Here is a 23,571-nt window from a genome sequence, read left to right as displayed (position 1 = left end):
AGTAAAGGGGCTGAATAATTTTGCACGCCCAATTTTTCAGTTTTTTATTTGTTAAAAAAGTTTGAAATATCCAATAAATGTCGTTCCACTTCATGATTGTGTCCCACTTGTTGTTGATTCTTCACAAAAAAATACAGTTTTATATCTTTATGTTTGAAGCCTGAAATGTGGCAAAAGGTCGCAAAGTTCAAGGGGACCGAATACATTCGCAAGGCACTGTATCTGCCAGCCTAACAGTCTGGATGTAGAAGCTGCTGGCCAGTCTGACAGTTTTTGCCACGATAATCCTATACTGCCCTGGTCTGAGTGATGGATGCGGGGAGAACAGGCAGTGGCTCAGGTGGCTGAGGTCCTTGATGATATTTGGCCTTCCTACGACACCTAGTGTTGTAGGTGTCCTAAAAGGCAGGAATTGAGCATCCAATAGTGCGTTCGGTTGAGCGCACCACCCTCTGTAGAGCCATGATAAAGCCAAACAGGATGTCTTCTCGATGGTGCTCCTGTAGAACACTGGGGGCCCCTAAGGACAGGTCGAATTTCTTCAGCCTCCTGAGTGTTTAGAGTCGCTACCGTGCCTTCTTCACCATGGTGTCCGTGTGGTTTGACCATTTCAGCTCATCGGAGATGTGTACACCGAGGAACTTGAAGTATTTGACCGTCTCCATATTGCCCCCGTTGATGAGAATGGGGGCGTGCACAACCTGGTTCCTCCTGAAGTCCACAATCAGCTAATTTGTTTTGCTGATGTTGAGAGAGAGGTTGTTTACCTGGCACCACACCGTCAGAGTGCCTACCTCCTCTCTGTAGGTCATCTCATCATGGTTGGTAATCAGGCCTACTGCTGTCGTCTCATCAGCGAACTTCATGATGGAGTTGTGACTGTGTGAGCCCATGCAGTTGTTGATATACAGGGTGTACAGGAGGGGACTGAATACGCACCCTCGTGGGACCCCCGTGTTGAGGGTCAGTGTGGAGGAGGAAATGTTGCCTACCTTCACCACCTGGGGAAGGTCCGTCAGGAAGTCCAGGATCCAGTTGCATAGGGAGGAGTTCAGACCCAGGGCTGTGAGCTTTATGATGAGCTTAGAGGGCACTATGGTATTGAAGGCCTAGCTGTAGTGAATGAACAGCATCCTCACATATACATTCCTTTGTCCATGTGGGTGAGGGCAGTGTGCAGTTCATTGGAGATTGCGTTGTCCGTGGATCTGTCAAGGCGGTAGGTGAATTGGAGAGGGTTGAATGTGTCGGGGAGAGAGGAGGTGACGTGGTCTTTGACTAGCCTCTTGAATTACTTCATGATGACGGAAGTGAGTGCTAAGGGTCAGTTGTCCGGTGGGGATGGCGGCCTGAGCTAGAGAGAAATATTTTTTTCCTTCAGAAACACAACAGCTAGCTGGTCTGCTAGGGATACTGTCTGGGGCATCAGCCTTGCGAGGGTTAACATGCTGGTCTGCACATGCTCTGAGGTCGCTGCTAGGTATACCATCTGAGCCTACAGCCTTCCGGGGGTTAACATGTATGAATGACATCTATAGAGTGCATTCAGAAAGTATTTAGATCCCGTGACTTGATCCACATTTTGTTACATTACAGCCTTATTCTAAAATTGATTAAATTATATTTTTTCCTCCTCAATCTACAGACCTAACCCCCTAATTTCAAAGCAAAAACAGATTTTTATCATTTTTTTGAAGACCCTGCCACATATGCTTCTTGTCCGACCCATAGAATTGCTGAATTTCTCCTTCACTTTGTCCCTACTACATACGTGTGTCTCACCATCTTGATGAATCTGTGTAGGTCGTATTTGTACTGTTTCACCATACAATTGTCCCCGGTCTCCTTGCCGTGTTTATAAGCAGAAACTCTCTCCTTCAGTTTCCCAACAAGACTGCCATCAATCCACATTTTCTGAGATGAGGAGCGGAAATTTGTAGGAAACACCCTTGCATTTCCTCTGGCACATTCTAGATGTATAGACGTTGGGTTTGATAAGGCCTGTCTGACTGGATTAGACCAAGCTCTATAGGATTGAATGAGGCTCCATCAACAAACACCTTTCCCAACATATAATATGAAGATCCACAGATCTCCAAGATTTTAATCAAGCACTTGCCAGCTAATTAAATCTCCTAATTTTCCCAGCTAGGAGTCATGAGGGATCTAATTAACAGTCGAGGTAGTGTCTTAATGAGAAAGTAGAAGAGAGGAGAGATAGGGACTGATTGGAGAGGAGGAGAGAGAGCAAAAGAGAAGAGAGGAGAGATAGGGACTGATTGGAGAGGAAGAGAGAGAGCAAAAGAGAAGAGAGAGAGAGTGGGGAAGTACACATCCTTTTTATTACTGGCCACCTCCTATCTACAGTTGAAGTCAGAAGTTTACATGCACTTAGGTTGGAGCCACTCGTTTTTCAACCACTCCACAAATTTCTTGCTAACAAACTATGGTTTTGGCAAGTCGGTTAGGACATCTACTTTGTGCATGACAACATCCAACATGACAACATCCAACAATTGTTTACAGACATATTATTTCCCTGTATCACAATTCCAGTGGGTCAGAAGTTTACATACACTTGTTGACTGTGCCTTTAAACAACTTGGAAAAATCCAGAAAATAATGTCAAGGCTTTAGAAGCTTCTGACTGATAGACTAATTGACAACATTTGAGTCAATTGGAGGTGTACCTGTGGATGTATTTCAAGGCCTACCTTCAAACTCAGTGCCTCTTTGCTTGACATCATGGTAAAATCAAAAGAAGTCAGCCAAGACCTCAGAAAAATAATTGTAGACCTTCACAAGTCTGGTTCATCCTTGGGAGCAATTTCCAAACGCTTGAAGGTACCATGTTCATCTTTACAAACAAAAGTACACAAGTATAAACACCATGGGACCACACAGCCGTCATACCACTCAGGAAGGAGACACGTTCTGTCTGTACTTTGGTGCGAAAAGTGCAAATCAATCCCAGAACAACAGCAAAGGAACTTGTGAAGATGCTGGAGGAAACAGGTACAAAGTATCTACATTTACAGTAAAACAAGTCCTATATCGACATTTGGACAGTGCAGTCATTTTGCCACAACTGTGCTTGGGTCATTGTCCATTTGGAAGACCCCATTTGCGACCAAGCTTTAACTTCCTGACTGATGTCTTGAGATGTTGCTTCAATATATCCACATAATTTCCTCCTTCATGATGCCATCTATTTTGTTCTGAAATCTTGCTCTGATTTATCATCCAAAGGTCCTAGAGATAACATGAAGTGTCATTTTGTTAGATAAAATAATTTTTCATGTTCTAGAAAGGTCCATAAAGCATGCATAACCGATTTTGTATTTCCACTCGTTCAATTTGTAACGAATGGAATCTGTGAAAATCTAACCCTGAACATTGTTTCAAACAGTCAAATCACATTCATATTTCTTCCTCAGAGATCCTAGGATGTAACCAGACTTCACTATATCATTAAGATACCTATAGGACACCAAATTTGGTCAGATAGTGACGCCTTCATGGCACACCAATGTCGCGGGCGGTCTTCACTTGAACGACTCTAACTTTGTCAAATAAGCACCAATCGGGTCAAACAAAGCTAGCTAGATAGCCAATGAGCTGGGCTTTACGGGAGTCAGAAACCCAGTATCTGTCGCAAAATGTTGCTGCTAACGTTGTGCAGCATCAAGCCTTTCCCTTTTGGACTAAAATTATAAGAATATGGAGAGTTATGAAGTTATGAAAACTAGGTGTTTTGTAAATATTGAACTTATGATATGGATACTAATACTGGAAAAGTTCAACTATACAGATTTGAAGATATTCTTACAGAAAAATGTAATGTGAATGTAAATGTCTCCTTCATGATTTGTACCAGGGGGACATACACTGATGCTAACTTGTGGACACCATCGGAATTACAACCAGAGTGATGGCTAGATTTGGAACCTTTCTGTTGCGTTTCAAAGATGGTGGTAGAAAGGAAGAAAAACAGTTGTTTTTTTCATTGTATTGTCTTCTTCCAGATCTACTGTGTTATATTCTCCTACATTCAATTCACATTTCCACAAACTTTTCCACATTTCCACAAACTTGAGCTACAAGGCAGTTTGATTTTGGTATGTCATTTTAGGCGAAAATTGAAAAAGGGGGGCTATCCCTTTAAAGCATTCCAATTAACTCCCAGTTCCCATCAATTCCTAAAATGTATGTAACCATGTCTGACACTGGGGCGGAATCATTCCTCACACACACACACACACACACACACACACACACACACACACACACACACACACACACACACACACACACACACACACACACACACACACACACACACACACACACACACACACACACACACACACACACACACACACACACACACACACACACACACACACACACACACAGGCCTCAGAAACACAAAACAGCAGGAGCCATTGTTCCATGGATTTCTAACACAGCCTGTTTGATAATGTTGCACACACACACCTCCTGTCTACTCTTTCAGAACACACACACACACACATGGTGCTATATTACATGTCCAATATTCTAAAGGAGTATTCCTGGCGGAAATTTAATAAGCAATTCCAGATTGTACATTATATATAGCCACCCAAAGTCTATGCTCTTCCAGGGCTCCTTCTCTGCATGCAACTACAGTATAGACAACATAAATCCCTCTCATGTTGCCATGCTGGGCAGTTAACCAACATGTTTCCTTGGTCAATGTAATGGCTGTCCCCAGGCTGAGATTATACTGGATCACATTACTATTTATCTCATACTACACTGGCTGGGTGGCCTCTACACTAACTGTATTAGGAACAGCCTCAATTGGACTCTACAATGTGTCTAAAGTTTTCCACTGTGATGCTGGCCCATGTTTACTCCAATGCTTCCCACTGTTGTGTCAAATTGACTGGATGTCCTTTGGGTGGTGGACCATTCTTGATACACACAGGAAACTGTTGAGCTTGAAAAACCCAGCAGCGTTGCAGTTCTTGACACAAACAGGTGCATCTGGCACCTACTACCTCACTCGCCCTCCAACTGGCAAATCTGAGCATAATTCTAACCTCCTGATTCCTGCTTACAAGCTCAAATTAAAGCAGGAAGCACCAGTGACTCGGTCAATAAAAAAGTGATCAGATGAAGCAGATGCTAATCTACAGGACTGTTTTGCTATCACAGACTGGAACATGTTCCGGGAGTCTTCCGATGGCATTGAGGAGTACACAACATTAGTCACTGGCTTTATCAATAAGTGCATCGGTGACGTAGACCCCACTGTAACTGTACATACATAACCCAACCAGAAGCCATGGAATACAGGCAACATCCGTACTGAGCTGAAGCTTATAATAAATCCCACTATGCCCTCAGGCAAACCATCAAACAAGAAAAGCATCAATACAGGACTAAGATCGAATGGTACTACACTGGCTCTGATGCTCGTTGGCTGTGCAAACTATTACAGACTACAAAGGGAAGCACAGGCGAGAGCTGCCCAGTGATACGAGCTTACCAGATGAGCTAAACTACTCGCTTTGAGGCAATGCTCACTTTGAGGCCGTTCTGGAACAGGTCAACATTCAAAAGGCTGCAGGCAGGGCTAGACAGATTACCTGGATGTGTACTGCGAGCATGCTCTGACCAACTGGCAAGTGTCTGCACTGACATTTTCAACCTCTCCCTGTCTGAGTCTGTAATACCAACATGTTTCAAGCAGACCACCATAATCCTTGTGCCGAAAAACCCTAAGGTAACCTGCCTAAATGACTACCGACCCGTGGCACTCACTTCTGCAGCCATGAAGTGCTTTGAAAGGCTGGTCATGAGTCACATGAACACCATTGTCCCAGAAACACTAGACCCACCGCCCCAACATATCCACATATGATACAATCTCTGTTGCACTCCACACTGCGCTTTCACACCTGGACAAAAGTAAGACCTATGTGAGAATGCTATTCATTGACTCCAGCTCAGCATTATACACCATGATGCCCTGAAATCTCATCACTAAGCTAAGGACCCTGGGACGGAAAACCATCCTCTGCAACTAGATCCTGGACTTCCTGATGGGCCGCCGGCAGGTTGTAAGGGTAGGTAACAACACATCCGCCACGCTGATCCTCAACGTGATGCCCCTCAGGGGTGCGTGCTCAGTCCCCTCCTGTACTCCCTGTTCACTCATGACTACAAGGCCAGGCATGACTCCAACACCATCATTAAGTTTGCAGATGACACAACAATGGTAGGCCTGATCATCGACAACGACGAGACAGCCTATAGGGAGGAGGTCAGAGACCTGACCGTGTGGTGCAGTGACAACAACCGCTCCCTCAAGGTGATCAAGACAAAGGAGATGATTGTGGACTACTGGAAAAGGAGGACGGGAATGCCCCCATTCTCATTGACGGGGCTGTAGTGGACTAGGTTGAAAGCTTCAAGTTCATTGGTGTCCATATCACCAACAAACTAACATGGTCCAAGCACACCAAGACAGTCATGAAGAGAGCACAACAAAACCTATTCCCCCTCAGGAGACTGAAAAGATTTGACATGGGTCCTCAGATCCTCAAAAGGTTCTACAGCTGCACCATCGAGAGCATCCTGACTGGTTGCATCACTGCCTGTTATGGCAACTGCTCAGCCTCCGACCGCAAGGCACTACAGAGGGTAGTGCGTATGGCCCAGTACATCACTGGGGCAAGCACCCTGCCATACAGGACCTCTATACCAGGCGGTGTCAGAGGAAGTCCCTAAAAATGTTCAAAGAATCCAGCACCCTAGTCATAGACTGTTCTCTCTGCTACCGCACGGAAAGCGGTACTGGAGCGCCAAGTCTAGGTCCAAGAGGCTTCTTAACAGCTTCTACCCCCAACCCATAAGACTCCTGAAAATCTAATTAACTGGCTACCCAGACTATCTGTTATTATCTATGCATAGTCACTTTAATAACTCTACCTACATGTACATACAGTTGAAGTCGGAAGTTTACATACTCCTTAGCCAAATACATTTAAACTCAGTTTTTCACAATTCCTGACATTTAATCTGTGTAAAAATTCCCTGTCTTCGGTCAATTAGGATCACCACTTTATTTTAAGAATGTGAAAAGTCAGAATAATACTAGAGAGAACGATTTATTTCAGCTTTTATTTATTTCATCACATTCCCAGGGGGTCAGAAGTTTACACACACTCAATTAGTATTTGGTAGCATTGCGATTAAATTGTTTAACTTGGGTCTAACATTTCAGGTTGCCCACAAGCTTCCCACGATAAGTTGGGCGAATTTTGGCCCATTCCTCCTGACAGAGCTTGTGTAACTGAGTCAGGTTTGTAGGCCTCCTTGATTGCACATGCCTTTTCAGTTCTGCCCACTAATTTTCTATAGGATTGAGGTCAGGGCTTTGTGATGGCCATTCCATTGCCTTGACTTTTTTGTCCTTAAGCCATTTTGCCACAACTTTAGAAGTATGCTTCGGTCATTGTCCAATCGGAAGACCCTGTTTGCGACCAAGCTTTAACTTCCTGACTGATGTCTTGATATGTTGCTTCAATATATCCACATAATTTTCCTGCCTCATGATGCCATCTATATTGTGAAGTGCACCAGTCCCTCCTGAGGCAAAGCACCCCCACAACATGATGCTGTCACCCCCGTGCTTCACGGTTGAGATGGTGTTCTTCTACTTGCAAGCCTCACCCAGTTTTCCTCCAAACATAACAATGGTCATTATGGCCAAACAGTTCTATTTACGATCTTTGTCACCATGTGCAGTTGCAAATCGTAGTCTGTCTTTTTTTATGGCGGTTTTGGAGCAGTGGCTTCTTCCTTGCTGAGCGTCCTTTCACTCGTTTTACTGGGGATATAGATACTTTTGTACCTGTTTCCTCCAGCATCTTCACAACATCCTTTGCTGTTGTTCTGGGATTGATTTGCACTTTTCGCATCAAAGTACGTTTATCTCTAGGAGACAGAACGTGTCTCCTTCCTGAGTGGTATGACGGCTGTGTGGTTCCATGGTGTTTATACTTGCGTACTGTTGTTTGTACAGATAAACATGGTACCTTCAGGCGTTTGGAAATTGCTCCCAAGGATGAACCAGACTTGTGGAGGTCTACAATTATTTTTCTGAGGTCTTGGCTGATTTATTTTGATTTTCCCATGATGTCAAGCAAAGAGGCACTGAGTTTGAAGGGAGGCCTTGAAATACATCCACAGGTACACCTCCAAATGACTTAAAAATTATGTCAATTAGCCTATCAGAAGCATCTAAAGCCATGACATAATTCTCTGGAATTTTTCAAGCTGTTTAAAGGCACAGTCAACTTAGTGTATGTAAACTTCTGACCCACTGGAATTGTGATACAGTGATTTGTATGTGAAATAATCTGTCTGTAAACAATTGTTGGAAACATGACTTGTGTCATGCACAAAGTACATGTCCTAACCGACTTGCCAAAACTAAGAAATTTGTGGAGTGGTTGAAAAATGAGTTTTAATGACTCTAACCTAAGTGTATGTAAACTTACGACTTCAACTTTATTACCTCAATTACCTCGACTTACCGGTGCCCCCGCACATTGACCCTGTACCGGTACCTCCTGTATATAGCCTCGCTATTTCTATTTACTGCTGCTCTTAATTATTATTCTTTCTTTTTTTTCTTTTTTTCTTAAAACTGCATTGTTGGTTTAGGGCTTGTAAGTAAGCATTTCACTGTAAAATCTACACCTGTTGTACTCGGTTCATATGAAAAATACAATTTGATTTTATATTAGATAGTGATATCAATGTGTTCTCTGACCCGTCCTCCATCCAATTAATGCAGAGAGGAACGTCACACAGCCAGTGATATATCAGTTCCACCATACCCTCACTAAGCACAGATATCGGAAATTATTTGCACCTTTTAATGGCACTGCAATCGTATCTGAGAGAAAGAATCCACTCACACATGCACATAAATCCACACACACTCATGCCTGAAGTGCATGTAAACCTAGGCAGAAATACAAAGACACACACACTTTCATTTCAGTCTTCAATTCCATTCTAATTTCATTGAAAGAGAGGCATGAGTGTTCAGTGTGTGTGTTAATGAAAGCATAGCAGTCCTTAAGGAGGGAAATCTACTGGCTTGACTCATTTGAGAATTTGAAAATACCTGAGTGTAAAGTCTATTTACAATATCTGTTTATTCAGGAATTCATTCACCAATCTGAATATCACTAGCTGGAGTGTGTGTGTGGATTTATGACAAAACGTTTTATGCTGTCTCTCTCTCTTATTCTCATTCTATCTCTCTATGTCTCTCTGTCTTTTTTTGTCTTTCACTTTCTCGCTCTCTCTCTTTATCGGTAGTTATGGGTAGGACACTGGGGATCGGTAGTGTCTGGGAATGTACCAATTCATTCTCTTCCTCTTCCCCGTGCCGTCAAAATGTTCTGTCCCTCTGTAATCTCCTCCATCAGCCGGCTCTCTCTCTGTCTATGCGCCAGCAATTCGAGCCTGGGGACGAGGTTAGTTCCTCAGTGACTCCAACACATTAGTATTCAGCAGGCGTATCACAAGGCAGTTGTCTAGCAGCTAGGTGATGCACTGTCTGTTGAATACACACACACACACACACACACACACACACACACACACACACACACACACACACACACACACACACACACACACACACACACACACACACACACACACACACACACACGAGGTGATGCACTGTCTGTTCAATACTGTCTGCCTGCTTCCATAGTTTTCCCATGTGCTTTCTCTTCCTCTGTGGGTCAATGAGGATAAAGTACCTACGATCCAATACCAGTCTCAGTTCACTGTTAGTTTGACTTTGTTGGTAGACCTACTCACAAACAGAACAGACTTCAGCCATGAAACTGCTATAATGATTGCCAGACAGTCAATGCCACTCTAACATTATTTTTTTTTACCTTTAATTACTAGGCAAGTCAGTTAAGAACAAATTCTTATTTTCAATGACGGCCTAGGAACAGTGGGTTAACTGCCTGTTCAGGGGCAGAACAACAGATTTGTACTTTGTCAGCTCGGGGATTTGAACTTGCAACCTTCCGGTTACTAGTCCAACACTCTAACCACTAGGCTACCCTGCCGTCCTTATATTTATATATTTCTTAATTCCATTATTTTACTTTGAGATTTGTGTGATTTGTATGTATTGTTGTGAATTGTTAGATATTACTGCATTGTTGGAGCTAGGAACAAGCATTTTGCTACACCCGTAATGACATCTTCTAAATATATGTGACCAATAACATTTTATTTGGCATTTGAGATGGTGTATCTGAATCATTGTTGATCAAAACTTTACTCTGTGTACATCTCACTCTGTGTACATCTCATATTGACAACAATGGATCAATGCGACTATGCATATGCATATTTTCTATGTGGTGGCCCTGCTAGCACATTTGGTTCCTTGGAAGTTGTGGGAATGTAGGTTTTTGGTTTCCCATTGGTTCATGGAATAAAGCCATATGTTTCCTGACCAGTAAAACGTAATGTTTTTTAAACGTTCTGAGAACAGAAGGGAACATTTTGCCAGTTCTGGCAACGTACATTATTTGTTGCAGGGAGGTTCTGGGAACATTTTACTATGGTTCCCTGAAATTATAGGTTATAGGTTTATGTGGCAATATGTCAGTGAGATTCAAACCTATGACCTGTTCCTTATCCATGGAATTTGCCCACAGCGCTACTAGGATGGAGCTAGCATGCCATGTTTTCTTTTAACTAACTGCAGTGACCAATTTACAATAGCTATTACAGCAGGGGGGGGGGGTGCTATTGTTTGAGGATAGTGCACAGCTAAAAAACATTTTTATCAAGGCAACTGGTTTGATACATAATGTACTTACATTCAGTAATCTTGCTCTGTATTGTCATTCAGAGAGTCCCAGAGATAAAATGTAGCTTAGTTTGTTTGATAAAATACATTTTATATCTTAGCGCGATCCATGTTGTATACAGCGTTTTGCATGAATTCCAACTCTTTCAACAACAAAACAATTTATGAAATCTAATCGGCAAAACGTTATTTAACACAGTCACGTTCAATCCATAGACAATCTAAAATGCTACCAAGCTGGTTTCATCATTCTAAATTACTTATTACCTACACAACATGTCAATTAGCCCATGAAGGTCAACCATCATTACGCACCAATGAGACGAGTGGTATTCACTTTATTGACAGTGTCTTTGTTCAATGACCACCCATCGTTTTGAATCATAGCTAGCTAGATAGCCAATGAGCTGGGATTTCCAGTAGTATGTGAACACCTTTTGTACGACAAACAGCAGTCATGCTAGAGCTGTGCGCAACAGTGTTCATTCTCAGGTGAAAGCAAACAGGACGCACAGTAGTTTACGTTACGCAGCGGTTCGTTCTCTTCTACAAACTTTTCTCAAAAATGAAAAAGTAAAACATGGTTACTACGAGCGAAAAAGCTAAATTGAAGTCCAAGTATACAAAGTAAAATACGTTTTCATTCGAGATATTTTCTTTGAGTGATATATATATATATAGAACCCTGAGGCATACAATGTAAGCCTATTTGTATGTTATGTTGGCTATGACATGCTGTGGTTTTTGAGTGTCTTATTGCCTACTGGTCCACATATTTCATTATTATCAGGTGTGAGGGTAAGACCCAGATGCAGACAACGTCAAATTAACAATGGTTTAATAATCCAACAGGGGCAGGCAATAGACAGGTCAAGGCAGGCAGGAACCAGTTAACCAAAGGTGGGGCAACGATACCGGACCACAGGCAGGCCCAGGGCAGAACGAGTGGTCAGGCAGGCGGGCTCTTAGCCAGGACAGGCAGGGGTCAAAACCAGGAAGATGAGAAAAGAGAGACTCACAAAAGCAGGAGATGAGAAACAAAAACGCTGGATGACTTGACAAACAAGAAGAACTGAAAATAGACAAACAGAGAACACAGGTATAAATACACAGGGGATAATGGGGAAGATGGGCAACCCATGGAGGGAGGTGGAGACAATCACAAAGACAAGTGAAACAGATCAGGGTGTGGAAAATTATAGTACTCTATATAAATGTTTATAGATACACTAACTTTCAAAAGTTTGGGGTCACTTAGAAATGTCCTTGTTTTTTTTTTGTAAGAAAATAACATTTTTTGTCCTTTAAAATAATATCAAATTGATCAGAAGTACAATGTAGACATTGTTAATGTTGTAAATTACTATTGTAGCTGGAAAATCCAGATTTTTATGGAATATCTACATACAGACAGAGGCCCATTATCAGCAAACATCACTCCTGTGTTCCAATAGCACGTTGTGGTAGCTAATCCAAGTTTAGCATTTTAAAATGCTAATTGATCATTAGAAAACCCTTTTGCAAGTATGTTAGCACAGCTGAAAACAGTTTTTCTGATTAAAGAAGAAATAAAACTGTCCATCTTTAGACTAGTTGAGTATCTGGAGCATCAACATTTGTGGGTTTGATTACAGGCTCAAAATGGCCAGAAACAAATACCTTTCTTCTGAATCTTGTCAGTCTATTCTTGTTCTGAGAAATGAAAGCTATTCCATGTGAGAAAATGCCAAGAAACTGAAGATCTAGTGCAACGCTGTGTACTACTCCCCTCACAGAACAACACAATCTGTCTCTAACCAGAATAGAAAGAGGAGTGGGAGGCCCTGGTGCACAACTGAGCAAGAGGACAAGTACATTAGAGTGTCTAGTTTGAGAACAGATGCCTCACAAGTCCTCAACTGGCAGCTTTATTAAATAGTACCCGCAAAACACCAGTCTCAAAGTCAACAGTGAAGAAGCAACAATGGGATGCTGACTTTCTAGGCAACTCCAAAGAGACCACATTCAAGTCCTCCACCCCCCCACTTGTTCAAACATAAGAACTGGTTCCTCCAGAAAGAGGCACGAAAGCCCATTTCTATCCAAAACCTATACTGTTACATCTCACTGGTCACTCAAGACTCTACCAAATGCCTTTTCCCACCACTGCCATATTTTTTAACAGGTTTCTGACGATCTCGCGGGCGCTTCACATCAGTGACCCACATGCTGACGATGACAATGAGAAGAAGACTGGCATAGCAATCTTTGATAGGCTCTGCAAAATCAAACCTCTCTACTCCAGCATTGTTGAGGCCTGCAAGACCCATTTTCAGCCCGCCCAGAGCCTCTCCATAGATGAGAGGATGGTTGCCTCAAAAGCTAGAACTGGCCTCAAACAATATATGCCTGACATGACAAAAAAACTGGGGTTACAAACTGTTTGTTTTGGATGATTCTGTGCGTGCATACACTTGGAATTGTTTTGTTTACGAGGACATATCCATCTCAGCCACCGGTAAGGGAGTTAGTTACGATTCCGTTATGGAATTATTGTATTTTCCACTGCTGTGGACGGGCTACAAACTGTTTGTGGACGGCTTTTACACAAGCCCTACCCTGTCTATAGACCTGAGGACCTGAATGTGTCACGCCCTGATCTGTTTCACCTGTCTTTGTGATTGTCTCCACCCACCACCAGGTGTAACATGTTTTCCCCATTAGTCCCTGGGTACTTATTCCTATGTTCCCTGTTTGTCTGATGCCAATTTGTCTTGTTTGTCAAGTCAACCAGTGTGTTTTTTCCGTGATCCTTCTTTTTCTTATCTCTGTTTTTGCTACTTCTCACGGTTTTGACCCTTGCCTGCCTTGACTCTGAACCCACATGCCTGACCATACTGCCTGCCCTGACCTCGTGCCTGCTGCCACTCTGTGCCTCCTGGACTCTGACCTTGTTTATGATCTTTTGCCTGTCCACGACCATTCTCTTGCCTGCCCCTTGGATTATAGTAAATATCAGAGACTCGAACCATCTGCCTCCCTTGTCTGCATCTGGGTCTTGCCCTGTGCCCTCATAGAATGTCTTGTGGCACCATTCTTCCGAACAGAGTGAGTTTTCCCAAAACAAAAGTAAACTACATGCCTAAGAGGGCTGATAGGGGTATCATGCGAAGGATTCGTAAAGATGACCTGCTCTTTGTAAAGTGGATGGATACCAGAGAGGTGGTCATGTGCTCCAGTATTCACAAATCGTGTTACCCTCTGCTTCACAGATGAAAGAGACTGCTATGGTACTAGGCATCAGCAGCACAATCTTGAGTAGAAGGCCGTGGGTGTTCTAAATATTCTAATTTTAAGTAGTGTGTAAATAGTTTGTGTGGTTTGTGGTGTGTGCACTTATGACGTTAGATCAGTGTTGGCAGCTTGGCCCTTATCTTAAATAGTTCACTTCTGTGTTAGGAGGCAGTGTATAAGCGTTTTTTGGCGAGTCTCCTGTTCGTACCTTTTACGTAGGAAAGCTATTGATCCATCTTGTATGACATTCCTGGGAGTGTGTAAAATACATTTTTTATTAACCTCTCTAGGGTAGGGGGCAGCATTCGGAATTTTGGATGAAAATTATGCCCAAATTAAACGGCCTGCTACTCGGGCCCAGAAGTTATGACATGCATATTGTAGATTTGGATAGAAAACACTCTAACATTTCTAAAACTGTTAAAATAGTGTCTGTGAGTATAACAGAACTGATTTAGCAGGCGCAAACTTGAGAAAAATCCATTCAGGAAGTAGTTTTTTTGTGTGTAGTTTTCCATTCAATGCCATTACGGTATCCATTGACTTAGGACTCCATTTGCAGTTCCTATGCCTTCCACTAGATGTCAACAGTCTTTAGAAATCGTTTCAGGCTTGTATTCTTATAAATAAGAGAGTAAGACCAGTCTGAACGAGTGGACCCTAACATGACGCAGAGTTTTTACAGGCGAATGTGCATTTCTTGTTTACCTTTTAAATTGATGACGTTATTGTCTGGTTGAAATATTATAGATCGTTTAGACTAAAAAACTACCTGAGGCTTGAATATAAACATTGTTTGACATGTTTCTATGAACTTTTCAATTTGGATTTTTTGTGTGATTGTTTTGACTGAGTTTGAGCCTGTGAATTACTGAAGAAAACGCACTAACAAAACTGAGGTTTTTGGATATAAAGAGACTTCATTGAACAAAAGGAACATTTATTGAGTAAATTAATGTCTTCTGATTGCCACCATATGAAGATCATCAATGGTAAGGCATTAATTTTATCTCTATTTCTGAGTTTTGTAACGCTTCTGCTTGGCTGGTTACTGTTTGTAATAATTTGTCAACTGGGCTATGTTCTGGGCTAGGTACGTTCTGGGTTAGGTATGCTTTCGCCAAAAAGCATTTTATAAATATGACACTGTGGTTGGTTTAACAAGAAGTTAATCTTTAAACCTATGTTTCGTTTTCTGAATGTTTATAATGAGCATTTCTGTAATTGAATTTGGAGCTCTGCAACCTCACTGGATGTTGGCCAGATGGGACGCTAGCGTCCCACATACCCTAGAGAGGTTAACGTTGCATTTTTGTTCTCTATAGTTATGCACTTGAAAATGTATCAATTGACCAATTCGACCACTTGGAAGACACTTGGGTACATTTGGGCAAACTCGTGAGGGACACCTGGGAGACTTCATACTAAATATTATGTACAGTCCAAGTTGGAAGTTTACATACACCTTAGCCAAATACATTTAAACTCAGTTTTTCATAATCACTAACATTTAATCCTAGTAAAAATTCCCTGTCTTAGGTAAGTTAGGACCCGCACTTTATTTTAAGAATGTGAAAAGTCAGAATAATAGTAGAGAGAACGCTTTATTGCAGCTTTTATTTATTTCATCACATTCCCAGTGGGTCAGAGGTTTACATACACTCAATTTGTATTTGGTAGTGTTGCTATTAAATTGTTTAACTTGGGTCAAACATTTCGGGTAGACTTCAACAAGCTTCCCACGTTAATTTGGGTGAATTTTGGTCCATTCCTCCTGACAGAGCTGGTGTAACTGAGTCAGATTTGTCGGCCTCCTTGCTTGCACACACTTTTTCAGTTCTGCCCGCAAATGTTCTGTAGTATTGAGGTCAGGGCTCTGTGATGGCCACTCCAATACCTTGACTTTGTTGTCCTTTAAGACATTTTGTCGCAACTTTGGAAGTGTGTTTGGGGTCATTGTCCATTCGGAAGACCTCATTCGCGACCAAGCTTTAACTTCCTGACGGATGTCTTGAGATGTTGCTTCAATATTTTCACGTAATTTTCCGAACTCATGATGCCGGAATCTCCCGTCCATTCAGGACCCGTTGCTAGGGTCCCCAGTACAAGGTCGGCGGCGAGGATCGCCGCTCGAAAGGCTCCACGGAGGCAGGTTAAGAAGCGGGTAAAGACTATGATGGAGTGGGGTCCACATCCCGCACCAGAGCCGCCACCACGGATAGACACCCAGACCCACCCCTATAGGTTCAGGTTTTGCGGCCGAAGTCCCCACCTTTGGGGGGGTACTGTAACGTTCTGACCCTAGTTCTTTAGTTATGTCTTTGTTTTAGTATGGTCAGGATGTGAGTTGGAGTTGGTTGGGTTGTCTATGTTCGTTTTTCTATGTTGTGTTTGGCCTGGTATGGTTCTCAATCAGAGGCAGGTGTCGTTAGTTGTCTCTGATTGAGAATCATACTTAGGTAGCCTTTTCCCACCTGTGTTTCGTGGGTGATTGTTTCCTGTTTTGTTGTTTGTGTCACCATTCAGGACTGTTTCGGTTTTCGTTTCCATTCACTTTGTTATTTTTGTATTGAGTCGTGTCCAGTTATTATTAAAGTATCATGGACACTTACAACGCTGCCTATTGGTCCGATCCTTGCTACTCCTCCTCAGGAGGAGGAAAGCCATTACACTATTGTGTTATATTCTACTACATTTAAATTCACACCTCCACAATATTCAAAGTGTTTGCTTTCAAATAGTGTCATGAATATGCATATCCTTGCTTCAGGTTCTGAGCTACAGGCAGTTAGATTTGGGTATGTCATTTCTTAGCCGGTAATTGAGATGAAGGGTCCTATCCATACTAAATGTAAACAAGCACTCATTAAGATCAGTTTTGGCCAATTATTGGGCACGTCCAATACACCTGAACACAGGATAGAGTTTTATTGACGCTGAGAATGGAATGTATGTTTTGTTTTGGAATGTATCTTGTGGTTATAATGAACATGACTCAGAACCCTGAGGAAATCTGCAGAAAATGTTATGCTGAAGTAATGACATTCCCACATGAGAACTTTGTTTCTTAACATTCTCAGAGCTATTTGAGAACATTCACGATTTCAAACCAGTTGTAGAACATTCCTAGAACATTACCAACAATGTAATTAAATGGAACCATGTTTGAACTTTTAGGAAACATTCTGTTAAAGTAATGAAATGCCAAGAAAATACCATTATTTTGTCAAGTTCCTTGAATGTGCTGAGAATGTACCAAAGCCAAACAACTACCCTGCACCATTCCCAGAACGTTGTGAGGTTGTATACAAAATAACCATAGGACAACCACGCACTCTAATAAACATACTGTATGATTCTCCGAGCATTATGTGCTTGCTGGGCTGTTTCTACACACTGACACAGTGCTCACCTTGTCTGTTGTGTGTGTTATGGTAAAAGCAGAAGTCAAGTCAGTGGCGTAATGTTGACACAGGACACAGAACACAAAGGCAGGAGCAGGAGAATCCAAACAGAAAGCGGTAGGCCAATGTCAGTGTTGGGCCAACAGGCAGGTGATGACACACTGGTTAAAGACTCATTAGTGTCTTCACTACTTTTCCTTCCAGTCCGAACTGTTGACATAATGATCAAATAGAAGGGATCACTCGCTACCTTGCTGTCGAACAAGTTGCATAAATTGAGGAGCAAACTGAGGTAGAGAGGAGATTCAGCAACACTTGGAGGAGAAATGGAATTAAATAAAATACAAAAGCTTCTTAATTGCGAAAAGTAGAACCAACACATTTGGACTTTTGGACTAATTCAGGTTATTTTTAATAATGATACATTAATAGTTCATATCTAAAGTACAAATCTATATCTATAGAGAATTATGTTTTCATAGTAGTGCTACCTGGGATGTTGAAATATATGACTGGTTGTGTGTATACTGTATACCATCTAAGTCTACCAGCTGTATCATATTTCAAAGTTGGCAGGCATATATACCAACTTGGAATTGAAAGGAAAACTAGGTCAATTAAGTCATTATAAAATACAGTATTATGTAATAGGCTTGTTGTGTGTAGAATTAAAATGGTATGTGGTGAGTCACGATGACTATGAGGAGAAGTGGGATGACATGGCATTCTAACGCTTGTTCCACAATCTAACTTCTAAACAACATTCCACATAGCACTGTAGTAGCTGTTCTCTGTGGCGGAACTCTAGATGCTCCCTATACCACTGTGCCACTGTGCGATAACAGGGCTTAAAACACTTCGCTTTAGAAAAGGCTTCAGGTCGTCTGAATGGTGGACAGGTATTTTGTTTTTTTGCTTTGTCGTCTCTCTCTCTCTCCCTCCATCCAGGTATTGTTCTTCCTGTGTGTCTGTTCTTTCTCAACAGAAGGATTTCTTCTGAACGGAATGTTCAGAGTTGGCAGTCTTTGAAGAAAAACAGCAACAACTGTATGATTGGCTAAGTCAGAGGAGAGGGGAAAGGTCAAGCCATCTAATGAATCACCTGGCTGTATGGTGTTTGTCTCCCGTGTCACGGCTGGCTGTGTGTATTAGATAGGAGATAACATTGGGCAAATAACAGCACGTTGACTTCTTAGGAGGATGTCCTATGGAGTAACTGAGTCAATTTTCTTTTCACTTTTTTTCTTCCTCATTATTGTTTGTGTGTCTGTGTGTGTTCCTTTACTGCACCCTATTTTGACTATGTACTGAATGTGAAATCCACAACAGGAGTATCAGAGCAAAATAGCTTATTTTCCTGAACAGCTCCAGCTGTGTGAGAGGATGACATTTCCAATTGTAGGTCATCTCTGTCTCTTAGTATAGTAGAAGGTGTTGAGTTAAGCACAGGTTTATTTTTACCCTGCTCTACCCAGGCTCTGCCATGGGGCGCTGGCAGCTGTGTGCATGTGTGCATCAGTGGAGGATCCTCAGGGGAAGGTGAGGACCATCCTCCTCAGTGAATTTCATTAAGAAAAACAGTGAAACATTGAAAAAGTAATCATTTTCGATAAAATTATACTAAATATATTCACGTCACCAAATAATTGATTAAAACACACTGTTTTGCAATGAAGGTCTACAGTAGCCTCAGCAGCACTCTGTAGGGTAGCACCATGGTGTAACCAGAGGACAGCTAGTTATTGTCCTCCTCTGGGTACATTGACTTCAATACAAAACCTAGGAGGTGCATGGTTCTCACCCCCTTCTATAAAACTTCCTGAGGAAGTCCTCCAACCTATCAGCGCTATTGCAGCAAGAACTGACATATTGTCCATCCAATCAAAGGATAAGAGAATGAATCTAGTACTGAAAGCATAAGCTATAGCTAGCTAGCACAGCAGTGCATAAAATGTAGTGAGAAGTTGACTCAAAGAGAGAGAAAGAAAATAGTTGAACAGTTTGAACTTCTCCCAAAATGAAGGAGAAGCAAGAGTGAGAGAAAGAGAGAGATATTTAATAGGATATCTTTTTTCACTTTCACTTACTTAAATAGCATCAAATGCAGCTAGTTAGTTTAGCCTACTCAAACACCCAGCTCAAACAGAGAGGGATGCTATGTTTGTGTGTGATCAGGGGTGCAATCATTCTGCCGATACTGTTGAAAACGTTTCTTAAATGGAAACAAACGTAACGAAGCGGGGATAAACATACTCTCATTTGCAACTGTTGCACTAATGATTACACCCTATATCAGCTAGTGTGCAACGTAGTATTGAATGTGTCAATGTTTGTCACCTTGATTACGGTAAATTCTCTCAACCTGTGCAGCTATGTTGTAAACTTTCATTCATAGGCTAGGTTGTAGTAACCTCATGATGGGTACAGGGACAATTCAAGTATCATGTAGTAGCCTAAACCTATCGATGTTACATTGAGCTGGGTGAATGCAATATGAATGACAGTCATCCAAAATGCTGTAATAGAAATAAGCCCATGTTCATAAAATAATAATCCTCCCTCATCTTAAATGGAACAGACCGCCACTGGTGTTCATGTGTACATGTGTGCATGTGTGTGTGTTCCTGGGGTCGGGAACAGAACGTGATGCAGCTGAACTTGGGGCTAATTTGGAGTTCTGTTTCCATTCCCTCCTCTGGCACCCTGCGTTCTTCAGATCTGTCAACAGGGTACAAGAACACTACTCAGCCCCTCAGCTTCCAGGCTCAACCCACACACACATATGCAGACACACACACACAGCAAACAGACAAAGACAGAGTGTTCCTGTCTCAGAACACACCATTCTAGGAGAAGAAAGGGCAGGTTGTTACTGAAACCTCATTTAGTTATCAGGAGCGGATGTATTGGTGCATCTAGCCTGAATGACAGCAATTTATATGTGTATGTTCTTGTTGATGTATGTGTTTGTGTCCTTGTGCATTTGTGTGTGTGTTAATGAGGGCATCCCTTTTACAATACTCTCCTCTCTATAATTAACACACACACACGGTCAGTTGGCCGTGGCATATTATAGTAACTGGCAGTTTATTTTCTCTGCCATTCCAGAGAGAGATAGGAGAGGAGTGTGGTAGGGTGCCAGAACCACAACGCACCCAAACGATAACCCACTCTGTCAGTAACCATGATGACAAACACACAGCCACGGAACAGCATGCCGGCCAGCTTCCACCTTACGCACTGTAACATTTGTTTTACACTTATTTCAGCTGTTTTCATACCGAAGAAAGACTTAGGCAGTCAGCCATATAGGCCAGTAGCTCTCGTGGAAAACCTGCAGAGACTGTTGAGTGACTGATAACATGGAGATTACAGGTAGTAGATACAATATGAGCTATCGGGTAGACCTTGGGAAAAACACATACAGCTATTTCAACAAATATACTGTGTTTGAGTGAGAAATATCAATAAAAGCCTGTCAGATAAAAATAAAAATGAAGTGTCACCCTGGTTCGAAACCGCAAAACATAAATGATAGTGAGACGATGTTCGTCCACTTTTGCTCATACTGAGAAGAGGTACAGTACATATTATAGAAAGGACACATACACAGTAACCACCCTGACATTTTCTTCTAATCTGTCATCTAGACTGATATATCTGATGTGAGACACTGACTGATCTGAATCAATGGGAGTCTTTAATACAATCACAGTGTAAGGACCCAAAACAAATGTGCTCTTTATTCAAGCCAACACATAACAATAGGCCTGCCTTGTCCCAGACAGACTGGGAGGTCACAACAAGCCATTAATACAGTGGAGTGGAGACCGGTAATCGAGTTCTCCTGCATTCAATTCAAATTCAATCACATTTAAATCCCGCTTGACACCGAAGGCAGGTTGACCTTGAGGTCACACGCACACACACTGCAAGGAAGTCACATGCCTCATTCTAACCAGCCAATGCACACATACACACACACACACACACATACCCACATATGCACACACATGCACATACACAAACATGTACAAATACGTATATAAATGCACAAACATATCCAATCACAGTTAGAACAACTGACATACAAAGAGACTGAAGAGAGCAGGAGGAGAGAGGGGAGGAGGGAAAATCAGGGCTGGCGCAGGTGTCTGCAGACACATTTGGCGGCCGTCCAGGTATGGATTACACCAGCACTACCACCATGGGAAAACAAGAGACAGAGGGAGAGGAAGGGGGAACAGAGAGAGAGAGAGAGAGGAAAAACAAAGACAAGAGGGACCAATGTAAAGAAGATGGAAAGAGCAGACGGAAGGGTGTAGAGAAACAAGAAAGGGTCAGAGAGAGAGAAAAAATTAATTAAAAGCAAGCGAGAGGCATGGAAAACATTATTGAATGTATTTCTGTCTGAATCTGGATATTCATCATATTTACCTTGTTTACCACAGAAAAGCAACTACAGTTGGCGTATCATCCATATCTATCCGTCACCATCATCCTCCTGCTCTTATAAACAAATAAAATAAAATTGTATTGGTCGTATGCACCGAATAGAACAGGTGTAGACTTTACTGAGAAATACTTACTTACAAGCCCATTCCCAACAATGCAGAGTTTAATAAATAAGAAAAAGAATTGCAAAAAAAAATGTATATATAGTACCAGTCAAAAGTTTGGACACCAATTCAAGGGTTTTTCTTTATTTTTACTATTTTCTACAATGTAGAATAATAGTGAAGACATCAACACTATGAAATAACACATGTAGTAATGGAATCATGTAAGCATTACCCTCTGTAGCGACTTGTGGTCGGATACCAAGCAGTTGCCATACCAGTTGGTGATGCAGCCAGTCAAGATGCTCTCAATGGTGTAGCTATAGAACAAATTGAGGATCTGACTCTGATACCAACTCTTTTCAGCCTCCTGAGGGTTAAAAGGCGTTGTGCCCTCTTCACAACTGTGTTGATGTGTTTGGACCATGATAGTTCCTTACTGATATGGACCCCGAGGAACTTAAAGCTCTTGACCTGCTCCACTACAGGCTCCTCCTCTGTCTCCTCCCTCTCATTCTCATCATGAACGTCATCATGAGCACCCTTCCATGCTCATGTCATAATGCCATATTAAGTCAGTTTGTCCTTAATGTCCTGTCCATATGTGTCTCCAGTGGGCTGGGTTAGTCTACCTCACCCACTTAGAGCTGCAGGCCCAGCAGCAAACACAGACAATCAATATCTAAGATGGAGTTGGCAGCATTTATCCTGTCCTGGATGGGGGAGAAAGGGTGGACAGAGATACCAGAGGGGAGGAGCATGGAAAGAGAGTAGGGCCGGAGGAAACGGAATACAAGGTAAGACTGTAGAGATAGGAAGAAAGGGTTAGCAGGTGGTTCGTTTTAGGGGGAGGTGGGGCGGAAGACTGATGAAGGGAAAGTGCACAGGGGTTGGGTAGATTTTGGAGGGTGTGTGCGGAGAGGGAGTCACTCTAGTTTTTACGGGATATGAGAGGTCAAAGGAGTGCATTAGACAGGGTCGTTAGTGAGAGAAATTATTGGTACTTTTGGCTACAGTAGAGTTGTCATTTCATTGGGGAAGTATCAAACATACAGTTGAAGTCGAAAGTTTACATACACTTAGGTTGGAGTCATTAACTCGTTCTTCAATCACTCCACACATTTCTTGTTAACAAACTATAGTTTTGGCAAGTTAGGACATCTACTTTGTGTATGACACAAGTAATTTTTCCAACAATTGTTTACAGACAATCACAATTCCAGTGGGTCAGAAGTTTACATACACTAAGTTGACTGTGCCTTTAAACAGCATGGAAAATTCCAGAAAATTATGTCATGGCTTTAGAAGCATCTGATAGGCTAATTGTCATCATTTGAGTCAATTGGAGGTGTACCTGTGGATGTATTTCAAGGCCTACCTTCAAACTCAGTGCCTCTTTGCTTGACATCATGGGAAAATC

The 23,571-nt window shown here is 42.0% G+C and overlaps 1 long non-coding RNA gene across 1 annotated transcript; it reads right to left on the bottom strand.

The window, feature by feature from the left end:
• Nucleotides 1-21,309: 21,309 nt before the first annotated feature.
• Nucleotides 21,310-22,633, bottom strand: LOC135546954 (uncharacterized). Its single transcript, XR_010456646.1, has 3 exons — nucleotides 22,387-22,633; nucleotides 22,030-22,096; nucleotides 21,310-21,791 (listed from the first exon to the last, which is right to left on the bottom strand). It is a non-coding gene; the product is annotated as an uncharacterized LOC135546954 (long non-coding RNA).
• Between the last annotated feature and the right edge of the window lie 938 nt (nucleotides 22,634-23,571).

This window comes from Oncorhynchus masou, chromosome 10 (assembly GCF_036934945.1).
Source record: "Oncorhynchus masou masou isolate Uvic2021 chromosome 10, UVic_Omas_1.1, whole genome shotgun sequence".
Lineage (NCBI taxonomy): Eukaryota > Metazoa > Chordata > Actinopteri > Salmoniformes > Salmonidae > Oncorhynchus > Oncorhynchus masou.
This window is presented reverse-complemented; position numbering and strand designations above follow the sequence as displayed.